We start from the raw sequence: 7,272 nt of genomic DNA, 5'->3' as shown, positions 1-7,272 counted from the left end.
GCCAATAAAAGGTGTCGTTTTGGTTGGTTGATTTTATAATATTCACAGTTGTGAAGATTTGTTTGCTTCAATCAAGCATTGCTAAGTTATGCTTTAATGTCCTTATAAGCTGCTAAATCTGTCCTCTTTTTGTATTTTGTTCATCTGCTTAATGCTCCATCGCCTTCACCCTAGGATTGATGGCCCTATTATTATGCTGAAAGCAGCATCATTTCCTATAACTGGTTAAATGAAAAGTTATCTTTACTCTCAGCTCTGTTTTTTTTTTTTTTGCAAACTATATTTAGAAAGGAAGTGACCATAACAATTTGCAATATGTACTTTCTAGGAAAGCAATATTTTTTTTGTAATTATGAATTGTAGTTTACAAATAATGTTAATTGTAAAGAGATCTTTATTTTTTTACAATGTATAAATTAAAGTCTAATAATGCAAAACTTGTTTATATTTCCCTGGACTTTATTTTAGAGTTTTTTTCATCTTTTTATCTCTTCCTCTCACTCTCACTATCTGAGTCCTTTCATAACAATAATATTATATAGTAATAGGTACTTGACCAAATCCATTTTGGGGATGGGATATATATATAATAAATAAAATTTAATGAGGAGTTTCCTTTGTGTGGAGAATAAATGAAGCATGTGTGGTATCATCTGCTTATGGGGTAATCTATTATATTCCCTACAGTATGTGTAGAAATCTGCATTTTAAGTACATTGTTCAGGTAATCTTCTAGACTGACATAACTCACAGAAGAATAATTTTCATTGGGCAAAATTAACATAACATCAATTTATTAATCAGTGATTTTTCTCAGGGCAGCCTTCAGCTTACAATAAGAGATAGTCCTCCAGTTTTAGGAGTATTATAAGTCACTGTAAGAACTTGGCATCACAGTCAGTGGTGGTACTACATGTAGTATCACTTATCCGCTTATACTAGGGCATGATTCCCTATTTTTCTCCAGAAAGGAAATACTTGTTATATACAGTATCTCACAGTTTGGCAACAACCACATACAGAATTTAGAGAAATTATATAAATGTGTCCAGTTTCACCCATCACTTCTTAATTTGTCTTGGGGATTAAGATATCCCATGGGTCTCAGAAAACACTGACTGCAGTTTTAGAAAATAAGCACTTAAAATCTTTCACTCACCAGCTTCAGTTCATGATTTTAGACAGCCTGCAATACTTTCACAACACAATAAAAAAAAAACCTGAATATACTGAGAACGAGGGAAAAAAGTCTGTGTTTTCCTGTGTCTATGTTTGTTATTTGCTTCATTTCTTTGTAAATGCAATCAAGAAAGAGCTTGCAAAATAATACAGAGATGCTCCAGCAGAAGTCTTAAAATAGTGGCAACTTTCTTCTTCTTGAGATATTTCTTTCTTTACCTGCCAAAGGTAATGGGACAAGCTGTTTTTGTTTAAAAATATGTTGTTTGGTTTTTCCTTTGGAAGAAACACAGTTGCTTTAAGATTTAGAAGGTTTTTTTTTCTGCTATTCAGAATTTTAGCCTGTTAAAGGTAGCTACCAAAATTCGTAAAGCTTTTACTTAATTAGTGCAGCTCTTTTCTTACTTTCTTTTCAGGAAATGTATTGTTTTGGCTTTGGCTGACACACTTGAAACTTAAAACCTGCAGCTCAACTGGTACTTTTAACTTTACATAACTTCTTTGAGGATTGAAATCCAGATTTTCCACTCTATTGAAGTAGACAATGTATTACTGGAAATTAAAGCTTACTTCCTGCATCACTCCTTTAGCTGCTATGTATTTTTACGGGAACATGAAAACTTATACTGACAAGTATCAATTTAGGGATTTAAAAATATAAATCAGAAGTGCTCAACTGAATCAGATTTGGAATATACCGGACAGAACCGTTCTTTGTAGGGAGATGGATTATTGTGTTGTTCATTCACATCTACAAATACTGCATTTACTAGGTTTCCCCTTTTTAGATGGCATTGTGCAAGAGGAGGAAACAACAGCATTTAAAGAGATGATGATTTTGGTTAATTCTTCTATCATTCATTGACGTATTCTCTTTTTTTATCAGTATGCTGCTGGAGTATGTGAATTTCCCCTTGGGGATTAATAAAGTCTATCTATCTATCTATCTATCTATCTATCTATCTATCTATCTATCTATCTCTCTCTCTCTCTCTCTCTCTCTCTCTCTCTCTCTCTGGCATTTCTACCCATTTTTAAAACACATTTTCTGTTGGTTTGTTCTTTATGCACAACCTGCACATTTGGCAAACAAGTACTTTTCACATCAAGTTAGGTTTTTGATGTGCAATCTTGACTTTGCTGTCCAGACAGCAAAAGGATTTGGCTTGGGGTCAGATGGGGTGGCAAGAAATTGTACAGTATGGTCAATCAACTGGACAATGGTTGTGATGCCAGTGTAATGGCAAGCACACTTACCTTTTTGTTTATTTCCCTCACTTTTCTTGGCATGTTCCCAAGCAACCCCATATTGCCTCAAAAGTTATATAGTGCAAGTTGGAATCACAAGTGTAATCACTCCCTAGTACACCACCATCACAACCTGCCACTGTGCCGTTTTAAAGTCGGGTTTGAAGTTGTACTGTTCTCTGCAGTGAGGTTAAGAAGACCTCAAATGGAGGTGGCCAAGGAACAGAACAAGTGGCCACTATTTTAAAAGAATATGATAAAAGAGGAACCATATTTATAATGTGAATTCTTCTCATCCCCATTAAATTACCCATTCCATTGCAAATGGCCACAGTTCCTTTGAGTTTATGTCTTGATGTCAGACATCTCTTCTCAAACTGCTTCTGTCATGGGCAATTCTATGTTGTATACTCAGACAAATGTAAAGTAAAATTTACAACAGTGTTTTAAAATAATACTTGAAAACCACAGCCTTTGCATAATAGCAAACATAAACATACTATAATGGCTTGCAGACTGTAACGGGTGATCCATGTCAATCCTGTATGGCCACAGTGGCTGCAGCTTTTTGTTCCAACCCACTTGTTTAATTAGAAAACAAACCTTTCCAATAACAGATCTTGCTTAATTTTATGACTTGATAATGTTTTTAACTCTGAAATGTCACTCTTATATTGTAGATTTTTTTTCTTTCAAATGGTATAATCAAAATGATTTGAAGCCTAAAATGGATGAGACATTTTCAGTTCTTTTCTTTCTCTTCAGTTTTCTTCCGAGTACTTAATTGAACCAAATAGTGAATAATGAATACTCATGGGTGAATATGGAGACAAGCTAGGTGTAGAACTACTGGTTCCTTTGTCATTTACATCTTATTGCTAATAAGGAGCTGTTAAAACAATGAATATGGCTGTTTAAGACTAAAATAAGAAATTAAGGGTTCAACATCTCAAGTGAGACAACTAAAATGAAGCAGAAAAATGTCACTTGAGCAATAAGTGCTTCATCAGCAATAAATGATTTCTCATGAAGCAACTGGGTTGGAACAAAAACCTGAAGCCACTGCGACTGCTCTCCAGGACTGATGCTGCTCGGCCCTGATTTAAAAGGTCTGAGCCTTAAATATCAAATCCATCCATTATCCAACCCCCTATATCCCAACTACAGGGTTACAGGAGCCAATCTCAGCCAACACAGGACACAAGGCAGGAAACAAACCCCGGGCAGGATGCCAGCCCACCGCAGGGCACACACACAGCAACAATTTAGGATCGACAATGCACCTAACCTGCATGTCTTTAGACTGTGGGAGGAAACCAGAGCACCCAGGGGAAACCCACACAGACACAGGAAGACCTGGGAAGTGAACCCGGGTCTCCTTACTGGGAGGCAGCAACATTACCATTGCACCACCGTGCTGCCAAATATCAAATCAATTAAATGAAATTATTTCCAGCACAAACTGGTCCCTAATTAAGAAAATGGTTAGAATGAGAATTATGACCACTCATTAACTGAAAAGCACACATAGCTGATGTAATAAACTAACTTTTCCATATTAAAGCAACATCACAATTGGTTAATATGTCATTTTGTTAAAGAAGAAAATAAGTAACAGAAACTCTAAACTTAAGCCTATATTGTCAATTCTTTGTTTTGTATGCACACTGATATTCAATGCAGCATACCTTAAATATAAAATGACTGACAAAGATCGTTCTATAACTTCAACTTCAGTCTTTGGTGAATCCAGTGGAAAAGCTGTAATCTATCAATTATTTATTGGTCAGGATATTGTAATATAAAGCCATGCATTAAAGATGGGATTGAACAATATTCTTTTTTACGCAGAGGATTGCGAAATTGACCTATTCTTGGAGGATTCTTCCTCAATCACATTTAGACTATTTGCTATATCCGAATGCATCCTCAGCTTAGCTCCCTTCTAGCAACAGTCCAGACTGTGACTAATCTGGATTACAACCATTTATCATATGCTTAATTTACTCCCAAACCCCACTCTCATATCCTTTCAGTGGCTACAAATGTGCAACACATCGACAATCAAGAGATGAGTAGGTGTCATCAAGGATTTCTACAATATCAATATCATGATTGATGCAAATGACAACTGTTCATTCTATGAATTAAGCCTGTGGATGTTTATTAAACTTATAAACTGAAAATGAAAAGCATTTAGTATACATGTTTGAACCATTTGCCTTTTATCCTTGTAACCCTTAACCTGTGACCCAATGGCAACAACTGAAACTGAGAATGTAAAGGGTGAATCCTGTCGGCTTTCTGTAATACTTGCTTATTAAACAGGCCTGTCAGGTTTTATGGCTGATACCTTGTTGTTTTTTTTTTTCTCCATTTCACAATTCCATTTATTCGATTTTTGTTGCATACATTAAGATTTCCAAACCAGGCCTGCAGAACATAAGTAAAGACAGATTCAATATAAAATTTATAAAAGAGTGACATAATTGTATGTCAAAAATACTCCGCTTCCTTAAACAGTAGGGGGGCTGTTCTCCCTTTTTGCGGAACACTTATAAAACACTTAAATTTAAACTATTATAACTGATTACGTCAGTGATCTTATTCTGTACTGTTCAGCTACATACAGTAAATTAAGTAATTGGCGCAGGAGGATTTTATCCTCTTGCATCTAGTTTTTAGCTCAAAATACCTTATAGGATGGGGTCTTCTTAATGCAAGCTAATCACTGGAGTGTATGAAGGAGTGCTTTCCAAAGAATTCTTTATGAAGTAAGAGTTCATTTGAATAAAAGGGTGTGAACTAAACTATGTACTTTGCAAGTTACTAAATCTAATGGTTCAAGCAGCACTCCCAGCACCACGGGCAATCAGGAAGTGGCTGGCAAGCATAGTCATAACCACTATCAGAGGCTACATAATTAATGATTATCAGGTATTCATGTGAAACATTCCAGTGAGAACAAGCCCCACATACTCAGATAGCTGCCTGTATAGCTGCAACACATTGAAGAGGTTGATACCATAACAATGAGACATGGGACATGTAGGCTCCAAAAAACTTGAAGGTCCACTTTTAGATTATTAATTCCATACGTGGTACCATAGAAAATCTGCCGCATACTTAGCATGGGCAACAGTTACTGTATTTAGTGTATTTGAGTAGCAAACCATACCTGCAATTTGTCTTCTACTGACTCTAATAAGTCACACAATGTCTCAAGAATATAAGACATTAAACTAGAACATTTCTTACAATTGCAGGCCACTTAGCCTAATGGATTCACAATCACTATTTACCTACCATTTCCAAGATTTGAAGGTCAAAACATGGTTCTTACATCTACAACTTATATTTTTATAGTTTATCTACACCATTAATCGAAATAACAGTAAAAAGAGATGGGATGTGGGCATTAATTCCTGACTTTTGGCATTGTCATCTCAGAAAATGATCCTTCCACTATAATCTCTTTCACACATGCAGGCTAAGTCAATTGATAGATAAAGTTAAATGCACGTGCCATTAGAGACGAGTCACAAATCTTAGGAATGTCAACAGCAATATTTCATGTCAGCACCTAATGTAATACCCAGGAATTCCCCAGCTAAATGTCTGTATACAAAGAAAAAGATATCATGCAAAGGATTTATTTGTCCTTGTATGGATGCTTACATGCAAATGTAATTCATTAAGTGAATTTTCTGACCTGCCTGATCATTGGACAGATTTTGAAAGAAAAGGAGCCTTCCTTCTTCTAATTCAAGGAAGGCATTGTTAAACTCACTTACCACCAGGAGTGGCACACCTCAGTGTCTGGTGGACAGAGATGAAGCTGGGGAAGCAGGACACTCTGGTCCTAAACAGTCAAAATACCATAACATGCATTTGCTGCTTTAAACTTGGCGGTTCTATTTTCCAACTTTCATCCATAGTGTTTATTCACTTATCTTTGTGAGTTAATTACGCAAAAAAAATAATGTTGCATCCAGAAGACTGTTCTTTACGTGAAGGTCAGGTATTTTGTTTTTTTTTTTATGCCTTATGAATTTTTAGTGGAGTTCTGATGAGTATTTTGTGAGGTTTTGGAACTCAGAGATTTTAGTTAAAGCTTCATTTTGAACATTCCTGGATGCACGCTATAGTTGCTACCATGTGTGTAATGGAATATCTTGTGTATAATGCTGGAGTCCACAAGATATTTTTATCCTTCTGTTAGATTTGAAGAAACCTTAAAATTCTGCAAGTTAGAAGTTTGAGATGTAAAGAAGAATTTAAAAATTGTTAGTTCTGGCTTTGACTTATTGTTTTATTTGCAATCCTGTTTTTCGCTCATGCCCTTGGCTCAATAATTTGGTTACATCAGTCCTCCTGATTAAGACCCTTGCTTGTTCTGACCATTATTTTATCCCACCCACTGGTTGTCAACTGATTGTCTTTCTTTCTCCTCAGAATAATTTTTGGTCTGTCATCATGTTGCCCAGAAATTCTCCAGGCCTAGTAAGGCTAAATGTTTGGGTAGCAGAGGCCCACCAGCAGGGCCAGAAGAGGAGCACCTCCTTTGACAAACCTCAAGAGATTTCAGGAAGGAATGAAGAGGATAAACAGGAATCCAGTGTTGGAGTCTGTGCCTGTTCATGACCTTGGTGATGTTCAGGTGTATAACAGAGAGAGAGATTACTGATTCTGGTTGTGTTCTGAACAGCACAAAGGTAGGCACATCTTGTGTCCAGTTCCTATTTGTTGTTTTTTAAAATGTTTCCCAATATATGAAAATGATACTAAGACTTATTAGATGTTTAGGTGTATGGTTTTGCCCAAGAACAGATTTAGAATTGATGT

Source organism: Polypterus senegalus, chromosome 11, assembly GCF_016835505.1.
Source record: "Polypterus senegalus isolate Bchr_013 chromosome 11, ASM1683550v1, whole genome shotgun sequence".
Taxonomy (NCBI): Eukaryota; Metazoa; Chordata; class Cladistia; order Polypteriformes; family Polypteridae; genus Polypterus; species Polypterus senegalus.
The sequence above is the reverse complement of the archived record's forward strand: the minus strand, read 5'-3'. Positions refer to the sequence as shown.